Source organism: Choloepus didactylus, chromosome 2 (genome assembly GCF_015220235.1).
Source record: "Choloepus didactylus isolate mChoDid1 chromosome 2, mChoDid1.pri, whole genome shotgun sequence".
Lineage (NCBI taxonomy): Eukaryota > Metazoa > Chordata > Mammalia > Pilosa > Megalonychidae > Choloepus > Choloepus didactylus.
In genome coordinates, this window is record NC_051308.1 from 52,893,642 (window position 1) to 52,916,332 (window position 22,691).

Genomic DNA, 22,691 nt, shown 5'->3' on the forward strand with positions numbered 1-22,691 from the left:
CGGGCCGGCTGAAAAGTGTGACCAAAGAAGTAAGACTGTAGGCCCAACTTTTTTTTGCCTTGTTTGACCAGCCTTGGCACTGCCCTCCGGCTCTCCAGGGGAAAAGCTGCAGTTCTGCTCTTGCAACACAAGGAGCAGACTGGAGAATTTAGATCTGCGTCACAGAGCTCAGAGAGAGAGAGAGAGAGAGAGAGAGAGAGCTAGCGAGCTCCGTCGATAGGTCTGCTAGCAACAGCCGTGCTGCAGCAGAGAGAGAGAAATCAAGAAACAAGTCATAGCAACACCGGGCACCAGGTTCTGCCAGCTCACTTGCCAAGCTTTCAGAAATCTGTCGGGGGCCAGAGGCCTTTGGGTAGCCCAGGTTAAGGAGATGACACGCAAGGTGGCACGGGTGGTTCCCGCGGGGAGGATGTGGGGTGGTGGTGGGGGCAGGGGTGGGAGCAAGAGGTTGCGGGGCGACGGTGGAAGGTTTAATGGGACCGAATTCTGGAACATTCGGGACTGCGGCATCTTACGGCTGGACAGAGATTTGGGTCTGCGCAGGCAACAGTGGGTAGTCCGATGGGCTTCAGGACTTGATGGCGTAACCCCCTTCTTCCCCCACGTACGTATTTGCTGGGATTAGGGGCGATGTCTCTGCGTATGTGGGTGCTCTGTCTTTCTCACCTTCTTTCTCGCTTTTTTGCTATTTTTTTCTCCGAAGGAGGATTTTTTTCCACTTTAATTTCTTTTCTCTTAGTGTCAGCTGCTCAAGCCTGACCAGGGTAGAGGAGAGAGGAATGAACTGTCCCGGGCTTCCCACCTGACCTCCCAGCCTTTACCCCATTTCCCTCCGTGGACAAAAAGACAGACAGACAGGTTTTCCAGGTTGTTTGGATGACAAAGTCTATCTATCCACGCAGTTCTTATGGTAAAGGTAGGGAGTAAGGAGGAGAAGTGCCGAGAGGAAGGCAAAAGGGACAGTTTTCCAGGGTTGCTTTATGTAAAGGTTGACCCTCAGACCCAGGCTCTGGTGGGGAGCCAGAAGATAGGATGGGGTGTGGGCTGCGAGAAGTGGGGTGAAGGCGGTGGGTTTGTCACTGCGTAGTTGGGGAAAGTGGTAACTGGTGACGCAGTCACTGTTGCATCTTGTTAGGAGCTCTGGAAGGACAGGTAGTGAGACTCCCGGCGCTTGAGGGGCCAGCTGAGAGGGGTTAAGGATGAGTTGAGAAGGGAAGCTAGCATTTGGAGATTAAATGTCATCCTTTTGGCGTTGGAAAGTTGTTTACCTTGCGCTCTCTGTGTCTCCATGTTGGCACCCTTCCAGTTCACATGTGATGGCCTTCCCTGTACTGCTGCATCATTAACTAAGTGACTGAGCTGGCCTTCTATTGGCCAGGGGAGGGCTCTCACTCCAGACACTTCCTCCGATTGGTGGGTGGGCCAGTGGCAGGTGAAAACCTTTTTTTGATTGGCTAAGGGCAGGGTATCAAATCTGAATTTGCATTTCACTTGGTTAAAGGGGAGGGGGGAGAAGCCCAGCAGCTTTCTAAAATCTCTTTAGGGGTGTGCGTATGCTTGTGTCTGTGCCTGCTTTTGACTGACCAGTAGAAGCCTCTTCCCATGCCTTTTCCTATTTCAGGCACTGTAAGGAAGAAGAGCCAACGGCTCTGCAAACTTTTTTGGGGGTAAGGAGGGGGTGGTTTGGGGTTGATGGGTATGCAGGGGCCTGACCAAATTGGAAGAAAATATTTTTATCCTTTAGTTTGGTGTCAGAAAAGGGAATTTTCCAATCAGCCACACCTCAGTGTTGCGGCAAAATAATTCTTGGCTCCCCTGGAAACGCACAGGCAAGGTAGGGGAGAGCTGCTGCCGCTGCTATTGCACCCTGGGCTTCCTGCTGACTCTGGGCTACTCCCCCGGGACCACAGATTTGCATTGACGTCTGGGCTGTCCAGAGGCCCCCAGGAGCCAGTCGTGAGCTGAGCCCAGTATGGGAAGGACCTGCCTTCTGGAAGCTGCTGCTACCTGGTGCTTGGAAAGGTGAGGATGGGGATCAACCCCAAGAAATTGATCAGAAACTACATCTTTGGGAGGATTTCCAAAAAAGTCAATGGGTGACAAGAGGTTTGGAGGTCCCAGGTTAGAAAGGCTTGTCTGTCTGGGGAAGGAGGAGCGTGAGAGTAAAACTAGGGCAGCCGGCTGTTTGCCTCTGGTTGGGGGAGGGAGGCCTGGAAAAATTGGGGTCCCTGGCTCCCCGGCCTGTCCTTGTTGCAGGTCTCACGTTGGTGGGGAGGGGGTTTCTGGAGCCCTGCACCATGCCCGGTGGCCCCCGCCCATGACTGCGCATCTGGAAGCGCAGTGCGCCCCGGGTCTCTGGCCTAGGACGAGCACCGCCTTCTGGTTACATAACGGAGGGCTCCGCGTGTGCCTTCTCGGCCCTTCCTTGCAACCTTACCTCCTCACTCCCCGGGGCCACAGAGCTGGGGAGGGTCTCGCTGGGGAGCAGTGAAAGATTCTACTCCCTTGGAGGGTAGCTCTCGTTCAGTTAGTGACAGGAGCTAGGTTTGAGGCCAGACGGGACATGCTGTCCCTCTCGGGTGTGGAGTGCAGGCTGTCCTTCCCAACGCCCTGTGTCACAGTGGCTCCCTGGGGGGTCTCCCTGGAGGACGGGATAGTGCCCTTCTTTCCCTCCTGTCTTCTCATCTTTGAGAGGAAGTTTCTGAAGGAAAAGACATAACGTGATCCTTGTGAGAGTAAGGAAAGGTGTGGGGGCCTGGTTGGGAGGTGGTTGACACTCCACTCATCTGGTCTGTGGCTTCCCTCTCCCTGGGTGGGATTAGAATCTTTTCAGACTCCTTTCAACAGCTGCCATTTTGGAAGCATTTCTTTTGGTCTCCGACATGGTGGCGTTGGTTTTTCTGGTCCTGCTGTGCCAGTTCCGCAGAGGGGGCGGGGGGCGGGGGCTGTGACGGAGGAGGGGAAGGGGGGGCAAAAGCGCAGCAGAGGCGGGCACAGTGGTGGCTGCCGCAGTGAGAGGAGGCCCCGGGGCGGGACCGCCCGGTCCCACCCTCAGGCACAGCCCTGGGCAGGGTTCAGGTAGAAGGCTCCCCTGTAGGGGTTCCACTACCTGGGGCCCCGGCTTTGCCAGAGCATGAGCTTTGCAATCCGAAGGCCCGGGTGTCACGCTCCCTCATCAGCCTGGGGCTTAAGGCAGTTCAGGGAAGAGCTGAGTGTGTTGGGGGAGAGTGGAGGCACAGCCATGGCAGCTCACCTCGGACGTGTCGGACCTGTGGTGTGTGTTCTCCAAATGGGCTCTGGGACGGGCAGTCTCCCCACAGGGATGGGGTGTGGGGTCCATGGCAGTTCTGAGGATCTGCTCTGATGGCCCTTCCTCTTTACCATTTTCCTCCTCATTTTTTCCTCCGTCCCCACTGCCAGTTCCAGCTGTAGTCCTCTAGTGAGGCTCCCTGCTGCCTGTCCCTCTTCTCTCCAGTCCCTTCTGCGTGCTGCGGCCATCTTGTCTTTCTTGCTTGGAAATTTAAAATGGTCTCTCATCGTTTTCAGAATAAAAATCCCCTTCCTTCAGGATGACGTTCAGAGCTGTCTGTGTCTGACCCTCGCTTTCCTGTAGTCTTCGCTCCCTCAGTTTCGTCAGATGGATCTTGTATTCCAACAAAACTGGGTGACTTTTTCTGGCTTTTCCTCTGTTTCTCCTAATGCTGTTTGTTTTTCACGCCTCCTCTCCACCTCAACCCCACCTGTGGCAGCCCGCCTCCCTCCAGGAGCCTTTCCTGATCAGCCTAGCAAGAAGCGGTCCTCTTCATCACCCCTGTCCCCTTCAGCCAAACGCCCCTACATCTTGTTCCCCTTTTAGGGAGTTCTGTCATGCTATGGTTCCTGGTAAGTTTTATGTCATCTATGAGATTGTGAGCTCCAAGAGGCTTGGGGAAGAAGAAAGAAAGCAGATACCTATTTGGTGCCTTCTGGTTGCCAGGTACCACGTTAGACTCTCTGATGGTGGCTGTTTCATTTATTCCTCCCCACAGCCCGGCGAGGAGGGTCCCACTTGTGGCTGGTAGGTGGCCTAATCAGGAGTAGAGTCCTGGTCTCTCAAGGCCCTTGTGTTGTTTTCCTCCCCCTCTGAAGCCTCGGTGTCTGCAAAATGCCTATTATGAAGTGGCTCCCCAAAATGTGTCTGAGGGATTTTGTAAGTCCCTAATGCCATCTGGGATTCTAGTGGCTCATCTTATGTCCATGGCCTGGGTCATTACCTGTTCCATGCCATCCGAACACCTCATTAACTCTTCTTCTTTTGCGGCCAGGCTCAGCCAAGATGATGGCTTTTTGTAGCTGAAATTGGTGGATTAAAAAGCTCCGTTATCCTAGTTGCCTTCCTCCTAGAAGAGGAGATAGATTTGGGGTGCATTGTAGCATCTTTGGAGCAGTAAAAGGTCCAGAACACAGAAATCAGTGGAGACAGCAGAGTAGAGGGCAGTGAGCATAGCCATTGGAGTTGGACAGACCTAGGTTTGCATCTTGGCCCTGCCTCTTCTTAGCTGGCTGATCTAACTTCTCTCAGTCCTGGTATCCTCAGTCAGTGAGATGGAGCTGCTACAACCTACTACCCAGAAATGCCTAATTTACTGCCAGGCAAATAAGTTCTCAAGAGATTCTGATGCATTGCTCTTACCCCTGCCCAGTTGTTTATCAAGGACAAAAAAGGAATATGGCAAGTGGCTGGAGAAGGAATGGGGAGAGGGGAGCTTGTGTGCCTTCAGGTGTCATAAGCATGGGCAGGGGAGGAGGTAACAAGGGCCCAAGCTGGTGAGGTAGTGCCTCTCCCCCACCTGGAGTAAATACCTCTTTAACGTCTGCAGCAGGAAAATGCAGAAGAAACGTTGTTTGAGGATAGTGGTGGTGGCAGAGTGAGGGTTAACCAGTGAGCCTTGCTGGGAGTATTTTGATGCCAGGTTAGTTTCCCTTCTTTCTGAATCCCAGCCTTGGCCGACTGGGTCCTGATGACATGGAGTCCCATGGGAGGAGAGCTGGGCACCCTGAAGCCCCTCATCTCCAATTCTGGGGCTGTAGAGCAGAAAGTGACGACAGCCAGTGAGTCGTCAGTTGACGGCAGTGGGGACCCTGGTGATGGCTGCTTTCTTGTTTTTTTCCTCTTTGGAAGATGACTCAGTGTATCGTGAGCCGGGAGATGGAGCTCTCAGCTGAGTGGCCGGGATGTTCTGTCAACACGAAAGCAGCAAAAACAGCTCGCTAGGGCTCTGAGCTGATCATTTGACTGGGGTCATTTTCAGGGAGGACTGGGCAGCACAGGAGGCCACTGCCGGGCGTCGGGGTGGGGGCAACACCAGGTAACTCATCAGGGCTCTGTGGGCCCTTGAATTTTAGATTCTTTAAAAAAAAAATACAGCTGTGTGTGTTACTAAAAGGTTTGGCAACCGGGGTCATTTCTAGTGCTCATCTCACTGGCCCAAATGAGAATCCCTTTGGGATTTCCCCCTGTGGTGCTGTTGGTGACAGGCTTGGTGGTCATTGTCTTGGCTGGAGGCCAAGTCCCTTCTCAGGGTGCAGGTGGTACAGCCAGTCCTTGTGAACGTGGCCCCCTGGACCCCAGGAACGAGTGTGCATCACGGGGAAGTGCTGTCTTAGCAATCCTCGGCTGCCTTCTCCGATGGTGGAGCCATGTCCCCGGCCTTAACTGTAGGCAGCTAAAGGTCAGCCCTTGGGCAGTTGGCTTCAGCCTCCCCTTTCCTTATTTGTTTTAGGTCAAAGCTTATCTCCCCTTCGTCTTCCTCACTGCCTTCTTAGGCAAAGTAGTGGGCCTTGAGTTCTTTACCTTTTGTTTCTTGCTTTTTGCGTCATCATGGCAGCTCAGCGTTCTAGGCTTTTCTTGAATCTGCCGCATTGCGCTACAGGCGCGTGATCCCCCCAAGCCCCGCCCTGCCCCGCCATACCTCCTTGGGAGCAAGAGAGAAGATGGGCCTCTACTGCCACTGAATCTTGGCCAAACCATTACCCCGGCACCTGGCTTCCCTTCCTCTCCTGTAGCTCCCTCAGGCAGTATCTGGAGGCTGGGGATTAAACAACTCGTGTGTGGGGATCGAGGGGCCAGCCTGGCCCGGGAGCTCCCCCTCTGCTTTCCCGAAGTGCCATTTTCCAGTCTCATGCTTTCCCGTAGATGATGCTAACACTGACATTTGTCACTGGGCACCTCCTCCTCTCCCCAAGGACCTCTGAGGGTGACTCATTTGGGATTTCTGGGAGGAGTGGCTCCTGGGCCTTCAGAGCCAGAGGGAGCAGAGAGACCTAACCGAGGTCACAGCAGAGAGCAACGCTGAGCAAGGGCCGGGAGCCAGCCGCCCCACCCAGAGCACAAAGGCAGCCATGGCCCCTCCTCATGTCTCCATGAGCCTGAGCGGAGAGCAACTTGACCTAAAAAAATTGCGTGTATGTGGGTGTTGGATCGTTTTGTGCCTCATAGTTCTCTGATCAGAGCTGTGTCTATCACAAGAGCCTCAATTCTGTACTTCGGAGAGCTGCGTTGGCTCAGGTTTGTTTTCTGGAAGACGTGACAGACAGGCCCTCCTGCATTAGACCCCGTGCCCCCTGGAGCTGGCCTTTCTCCCCAGCCCTGGGTCCCCCTCAGTTTGCCCAGTATTGTCTTGCTTCTGTCATTGGGTGAGGAGCAGCCTCTTAGGAGGGCCCTGATGGGGGTCTTCAGATAAATCGCTTGGCCCTGTGAGCCGAGCCCACCTGTCTCCTTGTCTCTTCCTCCCCACAGGGAACTTGGGAGAGTTTAGCTCCACGAGTAGGTGGCAGCCTCTTTGAGACTCAGACCCAGCTGAGGATGGGGCCGTATGCCGAAGACAGTCGTCATCCTGGCGGAGAGAATAGGCCGTTTGCGTTTATTTGGAACCAAAAAAAAGAAGAAGAAGAAGGTGCCTGGCAGCCCTGGTGCTTTGCGGTAAGTATTTGTGTGCATTCTTTTACATTCTTCTCTTTCTTCAGACATCTGAAGTGGATGGATGTCTATTGAACCCAGTCAGCTGCTGTGCCATCTCCATTCTTATGCACACCCCCGCCCTTCTTCCCCCGGAAGAGAGGACTAGATTGATTTCCTAGTGCTACTGGGGAGCTGCAGAGAGGCTAGAATTCAGTGTTCAGCCCACACACATCCCCCTCGCATTCAGGAGAAGTCGATTTCCCCTTAAAATGGAGCCAGCAGCCCTTGTCCCTGGGCGCAGAGCATTAATGGCCCGAATGGAAGGGCTGTTTGCCCTCACTGCCCCCATCCTGGAGGGGAGGCTCTCAGTTGGCTGGCTGTGGGAGGATAGTCCTTGCCAGCACCTAGCATGGTTCTCTGCCAAGTTCTAGCTCCAAATCTCTGGGCTGGTAGGAACCTAGACTATATATAGCATTGTGCTAAGCAATTCTTATCGGACGTGTCTGCCCTCCCCTGCAGGAGAGGAGCACTTGTATCAGACAACCGGAACCCAGTGTGAGGCATTTCCAAGGGGCCTTTTATTCTGGGAAGGTGTGTGTGTGTGTGTGTGTGGTTCAGAACTACCAAGCTTTTTTCCCTTTCCCCTATTTCAGATGCTGATGGAAAGGTCATGCTGGTCAAGGGCTCTCACGTGGGATGAGGGCCAGGAGGGGCTGGTAGTTCTCCGATGGATATTGGGCTTGGAGGAGGAGAGGTGAGGGACACAGGATGTGTGACTGAAGGCACAATTTTGCCCCACAATAAAGGCCAGCCTCCAGTTTCTCTTCTGAGTCTCCTGTTTGCCTTGCTGTACCTAAGGTTGCCTTTTGCCCTCTCTTCCTATGTTGACCCCTTGCTTTCCCTGTTGTCTGTCATCTCTTCTAGTGCTTCTCTCCAGGACCTATGAGGAGAAGCTCAACCTTGGGCATCCAGAGCTAGGTCTTTTCTCCACCTTCACTCCCATTTGGGGTTTCTGGAAATCTGGCTTTGGGCAGGCAGAGAGGAGTCAGCTCTCAGGAGGAAATAGTGTGGTGAATGAGAGTGAATGAGGGCATGGTCGCTGGGTGGTGTTTACAGGGTGGGGTGGGTTGGATATCTTCCTCTTCCCTCACCTAGGTGCAGTTGAGCCACCAATTTGCGTGGTTCTGTGACCACAAGTGCTGATTGATGTGACGTGATCCCAGCCTTGTCAGAGAATCACCACTGGGCTGCTTATTGGAAACCAGATGCAGCGAGGAAAATAGGATTTAACTCCTTCCCTGCCTCCCAGGTAAGTCAAGTGTGGTCTGGCTCCCCGCTGGCCTTTCCCCACTCCCACTGCCATCTCATGAAGACCATTTTCCTTGGTTAGCAGGGAATCCTCAGACTTCTCCATTCAGAATCTCACAAACAATTGCTCTCTTCTTTCCATTCTCCTATTCCTGACTTTTCTGTGAATGGGGTTAGTAACCAAGAAAGGGGAGGGGGAAGGGTGGCCAGCTGAAGTGATCAGCCTGCTAGGATGTGTGGGAGATATCTGGGGCGCATTGCTGGGTTTGGCCATCAGCAGAGTGCTTGGGCTCCCGGGGTGACTGAATGGAAACTCTCCTTGGCCCCTGACATCTGTAGCCTGAGTTCCTCTGGCCTTAACCCTTCAGTGGCCCTGGGAGCCTGCCTGGAGCCTGGGCACCTCCTTCCCTGGGTGGTCTTGGTGGACCTTCCTTCTTACCCTAGACACCTTTAGCCTTGCTGACAGCCAGTCTAGAGGCTGTGGTCTGGAGTTCAGACCACAGAGTGGGCAGTAGATTTCAGGGCTCTTTCTTGGCTTGGGGGGTTTCTTTTGAGTGAATCACTGTTTTCTTCTAGGCCCTCACCTCCCATTTACAAAGAAAACTCCTGGCAATGGTAAGCCATCATAGAGGCAGCTAAGGTCGAAATGTTTTTTCGCTGCCCCACTTGATGCTGGCCACAGTAATAGCAACAGAGATTAAAAATGACGATGGCCTGCAGAACTGGGGAGATTGGTCGCATTAGAGAAACAATCCAGAAAGCAGACTCTAGGCGCTTGCCACGTCACCGGGAAATCTCTCTCCTATCAGTAGATTACCGCAATGTTCTTGGCCAGGAGGGTCAGTTGGAATTAGCCGTCAGCGGATTTGTCTGGGGCCTAAAGCTAAAAGGAAGGGTGCTGAGTAGGACATTCTGGGCACCTGTGGGATCCCACCACCAGCACATGCTGGTCACCACTGTCTGCTCATATTTAGTGGATGTGAGTGCTTCTGCCCCCCCTCCCCCAACTCCCACCACTACCTGGGGAAAACCGGTACATCCTGCCTCCCAGGATTCCTTCTTCTTTCTCCTCTTCCCAGCTGAGATGAGCTTTTGAGTTGGGTGTCAGCAGCTCTGAGATCCTTGCCGAATGAGGAATCTGGGGCTGTTTGAAAGAGCCCGATGTCTCTTCCTTCAAGGAAGGTGACAAGTCTCAGCTGTGGCTAGGGATGGCTGGTGGTGGTGGGGGGTGGGTTGTACCCGGAAAACAGATAAAGATGAGAGATTCACTTTGGTGCATCTGGGGAGATGAAGAGGAGTGAGCCAAGTCTCTCAAGATGTGCTGTCTAGAGTCTCTCCAGGGGGGCTGTAGAGCTGGAGCCACACAGAGCTACTGACATCCTTAGGGGCCTCGGCCCCCAGGTATGTGGCAGGTCCCAGGCTCTGGACAGCTGCCTCTCCCACTGACACGGCCTTGCCCTTGGCCAGATCATTGACCAGATTTGTAAGCAAAGGGGAAGTTGGTTTTGCTCCTTGTGACACAGTTGTCTCTGGCATCTGGTATTTCCAGAATTGGAGTTGGTGCTTCCCTGGTGATTTTCCTGTTTTTGTCCTCCATCTCATGCTCCTGCCCTCTCTGCCCACCAGCCTGGCCTCTACTGACATGGGCATTATATGTTGCAAGTCAGCCTAGTAGAATAGTTGGCATTGCCCGAGAGGAGGGGCCAGGCGGATCAGGTGCTTTTTTCTTGACCTTTTAATCCCTGAGGTCTGGGAGCCAGGAAGCAGTGTTGGGCCTTTCCATCCGGGATCCAGCAAAGGTTAACAGAGCTGGGGGGTGGGGGTAGAACAGGGCCACTGTGGTTTGGCTAGGAGGTAGGGGGAGGGGCCCTGCCAGGGGCCCTGATTGGTGTGTCCTATTGAGTCCTGGTTTGGTCAGGGCTGTGAATTGTTTAATGCATATTTTGGCTCTGTCCCCTGGCATAAGTACCCCCGAGGCTGCCGCCGCAGCTCTGGAGAGGAACAGTCCTGCGTGCTTGTCACTCTTTTGGGGCACGTTCCATCCCTCTGAGATCCATAAGCCCTTTTGTGCTAGCTGGCTGGCTGTGGGAGGCCCCCATATTGCTTTGCTTTGCTGGGAATTGGAGGAAAGCGTAGATTGGATTTGTTTCTTGCTGGCTCCCTCCACAGGAGCAGTTCGTGGGCTGATAAAGTCAGAGAACCCCTTCCAGGAGCCTGGTGAATACAGTGTCAGGCCTGGGTGGGGTTGGAGTGGGGAGCCAGGATGGAGAGAGCCACCTAGGATTTTCGTGTGTCATCAGACCATGGAAGCAGAGCCAGGAGGATGTGGGTGCTATGCCCAGTGCTCATCCAGGACCGCCCGCTGTGGCCCAGGGTGGCTGTGAGTGTGTCCCCTGTGAGGGAGCCATGTCTGAATGCCTGGAACTGAAGGCGGCGTGGGGGCTAGGTCAGGGTCTGCAGCAAAGCAGGAAGGTATGAGATGGGCCTCTGAATTCTTAGTCACAGCATGTAGTCCAGGGAGAGGGAAACTAACCTTTATTAAGGACCGTGATGTCAGGTGCTCTTGCTGTTTCCCCGCTTTGGGTTTCGCCCCACGGGGTTTCATCCTCAGAACCCTATGAAGTGGGTGTTATCTCCCTTTTATGGTTAAAGAAACTGATTATTAAGTGACTTAACCAAGGCCGCTGCTCTTGGGGAGTGGGGATGTTGAGATTTGAATTGGGTATGTGATTCCAAAGCCTGTGCTTTTTCTGCTGTCTCCATGCCTGCTTAGGCTGAACTCAGACATTCTGGGGAACTAAACCCCCTAGGGGATAGGCAACCGGGAGAAGTGACGTGAACAAGAGTGAAGGAAGGACCCAATACCCAGGGGAGATTTTCAGTGAGCGGGAAAGGCTAGGCCACATTCCTTTTTGGGGTGGCAGGGCAGACAGATACCCTTTGGTATCTGTAGAGAAGCAGGGCTGAGCAAGGCAAATGTATTCCTTCTACAAATATGTATCAAGCCCCTACTATATGCCAGGAACAGTAGTAGCTGCTGGGGATGCAGAACTCAACACAACAAAAATTTCTTTTCTCGTGGGACATATGTCTTAGTTTGGGAGAAGTCACTAAAATAAAATAATTTAAAAGTATATAAAGTAGACACTTATGGAGAATGTGTGGAAATGAAGCACGGAAACACCCATGCATAAGAAGGAGGTCCAGATGATGGTCGAGGCTAAGACGATAGGGTGGGGGAGATCGAAGAGACTGAAGACGGTAAACCACCTGGGGAGTGGTAGAGATACGATCCTCCTCTTTCTTCTTAATAGAGAGGAAAATCCATGGCCCCCGTAGCTTACTGGGACCTGCCCAAAGTCACCTAGAGATCAAGGTGGGAGGAGACATCAAGCTATTGGTCACTAGCAGTTCTTTCCATTAGTCATGGCTGCCCTTGGCCTCTGTATTCCCCACCTTACAAGGTGCCAGCTGGCTTCTCTGCCTCATCCTGGTCACGGTGCTCCTCTCTTGTCCATGCTGCCCAGGGGAGCATTTGGGTTAAGTGTTTGCCGAGTCACTGATAAAATATGTCCCTGCAGGAGGCAGGGCTCTGAGCTCAGCCTCTCCTGCCAGAACGGGTGGTTCAAGAGCTGATTATCGTGATAGGAAGGGCCAAGCCCAGGGTAAGAGAGGAAAAGTCATGTTGTGCCCAAGGCTTGGGCATGCTTTGTGCTTTGAGAGGTTGAGGTAGGTTGGTTGTATTGGAGGTGGGCAGGGGAGGGGGATGTTTTCACTGGTGCAGCCACAGAGCTCAGGGCTTGTTTACTTGATAGAAGAGGTGGCCGGGCCCACGGTGAGTCAGGCCACGTAATGCTGCCCTCCTCACCCCGTCTTTGATGCATGGTCCACCCAGACCCCGGAGACTGTCATCTGCTGTCAGAGTGTCTGATGCTGCCCTGGGCCAAGGTAGGGTGGCAGCAGGATAAGGTGGGTGGGTTCTGGGGGCTCAGGGAGAGGTGGGCAAGGGAAAGTGGGTTTTAGGTGGCTTGGGGTACTGGAGTTGCCAGATCTGGATTGCAGTTCTGGCTCCATTGGTAAACACTCACCTGCTTCCTCGAGGAGCTTTCCTCTTTGGACCTCAGTTTCATACCTCTCCAGCGAGAAGGTTGAACCAGAATCTTTCCTGAGGTTCCTGCCAACTCTGACATTGGGTTTCTCTGGCCATTCGTGGGGCTGTTTATTAGAAGTGCAGGACAAGGAAAACTCGACCCAGGTTATAAGAACAGAGGGATCTTGGCGACCCATTTGAGAGCAACTGGGATCCTTTTTTCCTGAAGAGATGCGGTCTGCCTGAATAGGGTCAGTGGGTAGAGACCATTTTTGAGGGCACCCTAGATGGGGGATAAAGGAGCTGGAGGTTGCGTGGAGGTGGTGGGGCCACCTGGTCCGTGGGGATCCAGACACCAGAGGGCGTGAACTTAGTGCCCCCCAAGGGGCCTGTCTGGACTTGGCCATGGGGGAAGCTGCTGGGGGCACTTGCCATGCAGCAGAGGGTGGCTTGATATATTGTTCTCTAGGATCTGCCCTTTGTTACTCTAAACTATGGAGAGAAAATGGGGCCATGGAGTTGGGGAGGGCAGGTCTGTACATCTGTTCCAGGGTTTGTGCTCCTTTGTCAGGATGTTTTTCTTTATACTTAGCTTCCTTTTCTCATGCAGTTGTTCAAGCCCTTCTAGTTAAAAAGAAAGAAAAAAAAAAAAAAAGAAAAAAATACCTTAGAGCCAGCATTTCCATTTTGGTTTTTTAGTCTTTAGTCACTCTTAATAAAATAGCAAAATTAAAACACACTTTTGGGAAAGCCTGGGGTCCCAAGGCAGTTGTGCTACAGCCAGGCAAGGCCAGGTTGGGGGCTCCTCCATCATGGTAGCCTCGGTTCCAAATAACCACCCCTTCTCCAAGGCCATGTGGCTAGGAGCCCCTGGGCCAAGGGGCTACATCATGTCTTGATAGAGCACAGCTTTTTAAAAGTGGCTGCATTTCTCCAAGCACTATTTGCGTGTGGCTTTGCCAGACTTTTATCTGAGATTTGTAATAACCTGTGAGCCCCCAACCACCCCACAGCTCTTCCCCGATACGGTATAGTGAACAGTGATTGGGGCTAGGATGCAGGCAAGAGAGGCATTGATTAGTAACAATCTTACCACACTTTACTGTGTGATGTTTTACAGTTCTTTTCACATTTGCTAGCTCATTTGCTTCTCATACCACCCTGAGAGGGTAGGTGGTATTGTCCCATAGTGGTTGAAGCTGAACCGGAAAGAGTCTTGCCAAGATCTGACTGCTGGTGCCTATTTTGGGTCTCTCACCCAGGCACCCTGACTCCAGTTGTCATTTCCTTGGGCTCTGGTGGCACCTGCCACTGACCTGTGGGACACGAGTAGGGAGAGTGGGGTCTTGGACGGTTCACTTGATCCCTGTGTGCTTGGATCCCTCCTCCATACATTGAAGGAGGTCAGCAACCTCAGGATGTCCTGGTTCTTGTGTTCTGTGGTTCTTTAGACTTCTTGGGGTGCCTGTCAGACTGGCTTGTACTTTTTGGCTGGGAAGCCAGCCACACAGCATGTGTTCCTGGAGAGGTTTCCTACACATGGAAGCTTCTGGACTATGGCATGAGGTGTGGTGAAAAAGTAATCCCTTGAAAATGCGATGCTTCAAACCATTCCGACACATCTGTGCGGCACTTGCTGCCTGTGCTTTTAGGAGTGTTTCTTCACTTAGAGGCGAGGCCTTGTGGTGCACTCATTGAGACTTTCCAACAGATTTGTAAGGGATGCCCTGAGCTTTGCCCGGTGTGCATGTCGTGCGTGCATTACCTGTTTGCTGGCTAATGTACAGTACCTGCTGGAAGGATTGGCTTGTGTACAATGTAAGGTAAGATACTGGAAACATTGGCATCAGCTCTGAATGTTTGCTTCACGATTGGCTTGAAAAAGTCTGCCTTTCCCATGGAGAGGAAGGTGGGTAAAAGAGTTCTTGGGTGTAAGTTTTATCTGAATACTGATGTAAGGGGCACTGAGGGAGAGCATTGGGCGGGCCTTCTTGGCCGTGTAGCCCTGTGCATGACCTCCATGTGAATAGACCCAGAACTTTTAGAAAGAGAAAAGAAAAGAACTGTTTACCTTTATTTAAAACAGATTTAGCCACGGTGCTTTTGGCTTTGTTTGAAGGCATTCCTTAAAGAAGGATTGGTACTGGACAAGGGGCCAGCCTATGGGGGAGCAGAAAAGAAAATGGATTGAATTTGCAGGAGGGCGGTTTAGGCTGGACGTCAGTGAGAACTGTAGCATTGGTTTTGCTGAAGGTTGCCAAGGAAAGATGAAGCCTGTGTATCTGAGAAGGGGGGCCCTGAATGTCCTAGAAAGGGCCCTTCCAGTCCTGGGCCTGTAGGACTTGAGGTTTGGGTGCCAGGATCTGGGGTGAGCTCTGTGTCTCTACTCTCCGTCTGTCCTTTCTGCCTTTGAGGAAGGCCTGAGCCAGGGGGGCCACAGGGGCATCGTATCTGGAGCTGTAATCTCGTTTACCCTGGCAGAGAGAACTTTTTGGAAGTGACCCTATAGAAACTGAGTTGTTGGCAAATAAAAAGGAGGAGAAAGGTATGTTGCCTCTTATCCCTTCCAGGAGAGGGCCCAGAGCTTGTCAGATCCTGTATTTGTGCTGCCTCCCATTCCCCCAGGACAGTTCCCCTGGCCCCAGGTTGCTTTGCTGGACATTGGAGACTGAAGTGAGTGTGTGTGTGGGCGCTGAGGTGGGAGGTTGTGGAAGCGGCAGGGCCAGGCCTGGTTTGCTGGGAACAAGGCAGGAGAGCGGAGAGGAATAAATATCTCAGGGTAGGCCCACAGCTCTGGGAGCTGCGGGTATTACCTGCTCTGCCAAAGGCACACATGTGTGTTCAGACAGGCGTGCTATTTAGAGGCAAGCCGAAGTCAGGAATAAATCAGTTACTGGCTAAATGTGAATTCCATCAAATATGGAAAATTATATATCCTTTTGTGTTCTTACTACCTATAGAGTCAGCATCGAAAAGCCTGATAGGCTGGGGGCTTTAGGTGGGCCCTGTCTCTAAGCTCATGCTTATTTTAAATTTACTTTTTGCCTCCTGTCTGTGGGATTGCCCACTCTCCTCCTCCCTTAGGCACATGTGAATATCTGTCCTTGCATTTTTGTTATTTATTTCCTGGGGCCACAGTTCTTCCTGTGTCTCCGACATCATTGAATCTATTACTTTTATTTGAAATGTAAACAAGCCATAAGCTCACTCCAGACATGAACATCTCTGAAGCGGAGGCCCTAGCGGCTGCCCACAGAAGCCCCCTTCCCCAGGGTCCTGTGAGTCAGCCAGACCCCTAGGAGATGAGTTCACGGGCGTCCTTGCTGGGTTCCACTTGGCCCCATGTCATGTCTTCTCTTTGGGGTGGGAGTACTCAGGTATGCATCCCCCATACCCTCTTAGCTGTTACTTCCTTTCAGCTTGAACCCTGAATTGTGGCCTTGAGAGTCTGAGGCCACGTGTCACCCTACTAGGTGAGGAGGGGGTGGGGCAGAGAAAGAAAGGGACAGACGGAGAAGAAGGAAACATAGACTCCTGGCTACTGGCCTCTCTCCAAGGCAGGTGAACTCTGTGTTCGAAAAGGAACTCACTTAATCTTCTGGCCCTAATGGAAGTTACTTGTATTTTTCTCTCCCACTCTCTTTTCCCTGCTCTCTCCCTCACCCCCCCTCCCCCAGCCTCCAAAGAATTTAATCTGCTGGACAACAAACAATACTGTTATAAAACTTTGAAAACAAGAGGGCGAGGCCTCCCTGACAAGGAGAAGGGCATGCCGGGTAACAGCCCCAGGGAGCGCGCCAGGCCCGGGATGGAGCCAGGCAAGAGCCCAGTTGGCTGGGTACCTGGCGCCTGCCGCTGCCCAGCCTACCGGGAGTGTCGTCCCCAGTCCAGAGGGGAAGGAACCGAAACAAAAGGGGAAGCAGAGACACGCTCGAAAAAGGGAAGTCGTGTGTGTTCCCCTCTCTCTGATCTGATGAGAATGCACTAGACTGTGAAACTTCCTCCTCCCCCTCCTCCTCCCTCCTCTTCCCTCCCTCCCTCCCTCCTCCTCCCCCTCCTCCCCCTCCTCCCTCCTCCTCCTGCTACTCACTGTTCCTGGTCTCAAGACTGGCAAGCAGAGGTCCTGATAACAGGCTGGAATAGCGATGCAGGCTGTGCAGCCACCAACTAGGCCAGCTAAAGAGGAAGCGGGGAGAGAAGCATGCTCAGAGTGGGCTTTGGACTCTGGACCTACCCTCTGGCCCAACCTCCCTCCTCCCCAGCCAGGGAAGTGGAACATCGTCACGGGGTGTGCCCCAGCCCATGTGCTCCGCCAGGTGTGTGCCCAGGTACTGGGTAGGCTGCCCCTCGGAGGTCAGTGGATGCGCCCCAGGTTTTCCAGTGCGGGCTGGGGGCTGTGCTCTGGGGGGGACATCTGACTTGTCGAGATGCCCCCTTCTTTGCAGGGCGGAGTGGAGGCTGTGCTGCAGAGGCTGGGGCATACCTCTGGAGGGGCTCCTGGGAACAGGAACATGCTTCTCCCAGCAAGCAGGGATGCAGTCCTGTGGAGTGTGGCAAGAGGGCCTAGACCGCCTGGTAGGATACCGTATCTGCTAGTTATTTCCTGGCAGCTGAAGGAAGGGGTGGCCCAACTCGGCCGGAGATGGGGTGGGGAAGCTGGGCTCGGCACCTTCTCTCCTGCCATCCCAGAGTTAGATTTCCCCTGGGACTGAAGCTTCCCTTCTGAGTCCATCTTCACTGAGTCAAGTAGATGGTTTGGGGGTGGTGAGGGAGCAGCATTGGTGGTTTTCTCTAGGATCTGTGTTGGTTTGGACCCATAACTTTGCAGAGGACAGTGTGTCTGTGTAATAAACCATATGCGTGCTCGCATTTCCTTTTGTGGCCCTAGCTTCCTGGAGAGGAGATTGGGGCCCTGCCCATCTTCCTCTGCCAGGGCTGGGCCACTCTACCAGGAGCACCTGGAGGTACCCATGCTCCAGTCTTCACATCAGCCCTCCTTCTCTTAGCTCCCACTGTCTCTTGCTGCCCCCACACCCCATCTCATCCAGGGGGCAAGATGGCCACGGTGCATCCTCCCATCCAGCCAGTGATCCTGACCCAGGGCTTCTGTGCCCTGTACAGGAAGGTTTTGAGACCCAGGATTATGCTGGTAGTGTAGAGGAAGAGACAGAGAATATAACTTTTAAGAAAGCAGCTGCTAAGCCACGTAGACCTGAGAGAAAGCAGAAGAGCTGATGCTGGGCCCCTATGAGCTTGGAGGCAGTTACTCCTTGCCATGTTCCCTGAACGGGCATTGGAGGGACTAATAGGGCCAGGGCATATTATTCCCACTTTGGGATTTAGGGCTGGCCCAGTCACCGAGGCCTTCTGGGAAGTGCAGTGGTCCCTGGATACCGAGCCCTCCGTTTCAGGGACAAAACTGCCAGAAAGGGAGAGGCAGATGGAGGTTTTTGAGGGGCTTTGGGCTAGCACCATGTCCCTTCCCCAACCCCCCCCCCCCCCCACGCCCCTTCATTGTATCACCCTTTCCTCTGATTCATTAACCACTCAAGACAAAATGTTCAGGATCTGGGCCTGGGCTAGAGCTGGGAGTAACAGGAAACTGGCCTGGGCCTTTCAGTTCATACATACAATGGTCTCGAGGGCAGGACCTTCCCCGTCTTTCCCAGGGCCTTCCCCAGGACCCCCGCTCATCAAGCTCTCCCTCACTGCCAGGAGCCCTAAAACCAGCGTTGTCAGTGACAAGAAGATGGATGATCGGGGCTCAGCTTCCGGCACCCCACCCCCACTCTGGCTCGAACTTGCGTCAGTCATGTAAGTAGCTGTGACTCAGCACCCAGCACTGCTGGGTCAGGAGGGAGAAGCCGCTGCCTTGGCAGGAACTTTCTCTGCTGGATTTAAATACATTGTGGTAGTACAGAACCCAGCAAGCAGGATTAGGTTCCTGGGGGGCACATGTCTGTCTGTTCAGTGGGTTTGCTTGTGGATTTCATCAGCAAGCTTCCTCTCCTTCCCATTTTCCTTCTGTGCTCTTTTCTGGGTGTCAACCACGTGCATCTTTGCAGTCTCTGGAACGTAATTTAACCGACAGTGCTTGGGAATCGTATTTAACCCTCAGATGTGTTTTGTTTGGTCTGCACAGGATTGTTTATGGATCTGGTTTTGCATGCCTTTAGGCCAAATGCAGCCCCTCCAGGTCACAGAGTTTCTGCTGCATGCAGTGGCTTCTTTTAAGTTTCCTGCCCAAGCCCTCTAAGCAATTGAATATGCTTTGGCCAGCCTTCCCCAGCCTACTGTCTTTACAGATGAAGACACTAAGGCCCAGACAGGGGGATTGTCAGGCCCGAATCTGAGCGTTTGGGCTTGCAGGAATTACAGCCACGGTGTTCTGATTCACTGTATGGTGACCTCTCCTTACCCTCGGGTCCCGCCCAGGCTCAGGAGTGTCCTGGGCATGAAAGGCCAGAAAAGCCTCCAAATAGAATGGACTGAGTGGACTGGGGCTCCTAGGCCCTCCTTCCCTGCATGTGGCACTCCGCAGAGCTGCCATAACCACTCCTCTGGGTAAGTGGTTTTCCTCCCCTGGTATCCCTGCCAAGCCCTTCTCCATCGGCCAGTTTCCTTGGTGCCACTGGGCCAAGATGGGAGAATCCCATCACCCTTAATCCATGGCCAAATCCTCAGCAGTCTGGGGCTTTCATGAGCTGCCTTCTTAGGGATCTAGGTGGATCCCAGGCTTGGAGCTAGTAGAGCAAGCCCCCTCTAGACCCATCATAAACCACCCTGTTATGTCCAATCAGGGAAAAAATTCCAGCTTGTTTCAGGTTAGAGTCACTGCTCAGCTGACAGAGAGAGAGAACCCTGGTGGTTCTGTTGGGAAGACTGAGACCTGAACAGACCCTTTTTCCCAGTGGGATTGAAAAGATGAAAGATTTGGGGACAAGATGACTCCTTCCCCCTTTCTTCTTTTAGGGTGTATAAAGTGATGCATTGTTAATGATTTCTTATCTCTGCTTCCTGAGAATTAACAGTATTTTAAAATTCATGAGTCGGGGAGCCCAGACTGATTTGTATCTGTTGGTTTCCTCTGTGACAGTTGCTTCCCTGCTATGTAGAGCCACCCTGCCCAACTTTGGGATGGTGCTTAGTGGTGCTTAGAGATGTTAATTCAGTCATCACACTAATAGCCAAAAGAGGAACAGAACTTGAGTCAAGCAGAAGCCAAGCCTAGACCCAGCAGAGGCATTCCTGGGGCAGGGATTCTTGAGCTGAGACCTGAAGGATGATTAGGAGTTACCTGGGGGGGGGGCTGGAAGGGGCCTGTGGAGGGGTTGGGGATGGGAGGTATGGGATTGTTGAGAGTATTCCAGCAGGAGGGGACAAACGTGCAGGGTCTTGTGGGCAGAAGCATGATTTCTAAAAGGACATTTGAGTGACACACCACACTGGGAAGGGGTTTTGTGGCTGTTGGCAATCAAAAGTTGCAAAGGAAGAGTTTGGCTGAAGTAAAAAGCAGAAAAGTGGAGAATTACTAAATGCAGATCTCATCTAACCCCCTCATTTAAAATGATTTGGACCCCAAGGTAACAGTTGCCATTTAATATTCACTCCTGACCTTGCAGCCCTCACAGTTACCTGGTCAGCAAGTCCAGCTGCTGACTGCAGGCAGATTTGGCTCTCAGCTCTCCCCTCTGTGACTGAGACCTTGGAGAGTCCCCGGGCAGCAGAGCCTGGTGGTACTGTGTCAGAACCCATCTGAAATCCATTCCAGGCAGGGCAGGGCAGGTTCACCTTCAGCGTCTTCCCCACGGCCACAGCCATCCTGTGGCCAACAAGGCGCCAAAGATGCAGGGAAGCAAAGCAGTCTACCCCAAACCATTCAGCCCCTTGCAGAAACAAAGCCGTGTTCCCTTCTCTACCCAAGTGTAACGTATGGGCAGCATTATCCATTTCCATGCAGAAGCACTGCCTAGGAATTTCCCCCCTCAGTCTTGCTGACAGTTAAGTTCAAGAACAAAATGAGATGATAGTCAAGCTGTGGAGCAGGCAGCAGTGGGCAGAAGGGAAGGAGCCCAGACTTCTGGAATCAGCCCTGGGATCTACACCATTGATAGTCATGTGACTGTGCCATGTGACAAGCTATTCAACCTCATGAAGGATCCATTTCTTCTGCATAAATGGAAGAAATACCTGCTTAAACAGCAGAACTCTTGGTGTTCAAATTTTATTTCCTTCCCTTTCCTATAGCAACAGATAGTGTTAATTTCCAGAAGCCACCAAAAATATATATATATATATATAAAGTAGGTCTAGATCTAAGGCCTAAAGAATTGGCAGGGAACCTAGATACAGATTCTACTGTGTCTGTTCTTTCTCTTGGTTATGGTATCAGAGGAAATACATATTTTCTTAGCGTCAAACAACCAAAAATGATGGTGCCAATAGGAAAGGAAAAATCTAATTTGAAATATAGTTTGCAAATCTTATTTTCAGCCACATTTTGAAAATAAAACTCAATTCTTGTGTCAGAGGATTGTCTACTTAATGCATTTTTATCTGTTAGATTTTAGAGGCATACAGAGGGTCAAATAAGACCAGATTGCCAGTCAGTGGGGTTGTGTTGTAATGTTCTGACAAGCAGGAGATGGGAAGGGGGGCCCATGTTCTTTCTGGAATGGGACACATGGAAGACTTGCCCTGGTCTGGATGAAACACACCCTTCTGCAGTGGTAGAGCCTTAGAGGCAGATAGGGTGGGTGCTTCCTGAAGTGTCATGAGGTATCTGAAAACATTTGCATACTGTGAAATACTGTACAAATGCAGGGTGGTACTGGTGTAAATATTGATGTGTTTTAATGATGCTTTGGCTATTTTATTTCATCATACATATATAGTAATTTGTAGTAACTGTTTTTGAAATTAAACAACCTGGAATTGATGAGTTTTGTATCGCTGTCATCTGTTTGACGCATCAGCCATGACTTTCATGTTGCTTTGAGCATCACTGTGTAAATCTCCTTTATACCCTCCTAACGGATCATTTTATTATGTCCTGTCACAAGTAGAACTGCAAGAAGGCATTTCTTCTCGGGGCAGAGGCTGGGTCTCCACTGGCCTCTCCTTTCTTCGGTGAGATCCTCTTCTTCTGGAAGCTGGTTTCACATGGTGGCTTAGATTTTTCCATCTTTGTATCTAGCACCATTTGAAATCAGTGTTTTAGGAGTAAGAATTGCAGCACAGCAGAGGGCGGACTACAAAGGAGCCGCGGCTCACGGGACTGGCTCCCCTCCTCTTGCCACCTGAGCTGATTCGAGAAGTCCAGGGGAGAACTTAAAATCAGAATAACCTCCTGAGGATGTTGGGTTTTTGGCAGGATGACAGTGGGGAGGGGTTGTGTTTAAAAGCAGGAGCAGAGGTTCTGATGCTCTGATCACTGGCATGTTGGGGAGGGGTGGGGCATGGGGATTGTACTAATCAATTGGGTAATGGCCATTGGGTATTTGATTGTAATGGAGGAGGGGGCTGTATCCCTGGAGGACATTTCACCCACATCAAACTGTCCACCTACTTCCGGAGGGTGCCCCACAGCATTCAGCTGCTGAAGACAGACTCACCACCCGCATGGCCGAGGTGCAGCCCCAGGAGCGCTCCGGACCCATCTCTTACACAGGCTGACCGATTTCTCCTGGTGTTCAGAGTCTGTTTTTGTCTAGCACCATTTGAAATCGGTTATGATGTAGGGGGAAAAGCAGCAGCAGCCTGGAAGCCTCAAGCCAAGTCTCGTCGGCCGTAGCCTATGGTTTCCTCACAGATGGGTGGGCACAGAGCAGTGATGGAAAAGCACACTTTTTCCTCCTAACTTCTTTAACTGCATTTATGATACTTTATTGCAGAGGTGAGAGATGATTGAATGGGTTTTTAAAAACAAATCATTGTAATTTATCTGATTTCCTCACTTGCCTTTTGCTCAAATGTAGGGCTGTAAATTCTATGAATTGATTGTTGTTGAATTCTGTTAAGAAATACCTGTCTATTCCTGACCTTAATAAACATCTTCCTGTATTCAAATTATCATGCCTGTGTTTTTCCTCTATTTCCCAATCGTAATTCTGTGATAAGTGGGCCCCGTAAAATTAATTTGCTATGCAGATCCTACCTACTTCATAAAGAATTTGAAGTAGGTTATGATAGAAGACAGATTTTAGAAATGAAGCCCATTAAGACAAGAATGAAATTCTGTGAGCCAAGAACTAAAATGAAAGAATAGGGAGGAGAAAAAATGTAGAAGAAAATCTAGGCCAAGGGATGCTGCTTATTGAATGGGAAAACTGACTTTGGTTCCAAATGGGTTGT

The 22,691-nt window shown here is 51.9% G+C and overlaps 1 long non-coding RNA gene across 6 annotated transcripts; it reads left to right on the top strand.

Moving 5' to 3' along the window:
- Positions 1 to 442: 442 nt before the first annotated feature.
- On the top strand, positions 443 to 21,806 carry LOC119526041. 6 transcript variants are annotated; one of them, XR_005215075.1, is made up of 6 exons: positions 443 to 2,022; positions 6,779 to 6,961; positions 7,594 to 7,694; positions 8,096 to 8,249; positions 12,064 to 18,152; positions 18,708 to 21,806. It is a non-coding gene; the product is annotated as an uncharacterized LOC119526041 (long non-coding RNA). The 6 variants fall into 6 exon arrangements; XR_005215074.1 differs by having other exon boundaries at positions 12,064 to 16,913; positions 18,008 to 21,806; XR_005215073.1 differs by having other exon boundaries at positions 12,064 to 16,913; positions 18,054 to 21,806.
- The last annotated feature ends 885 nt before the right edge of the window (positions 21,807 to 22,691 follow it).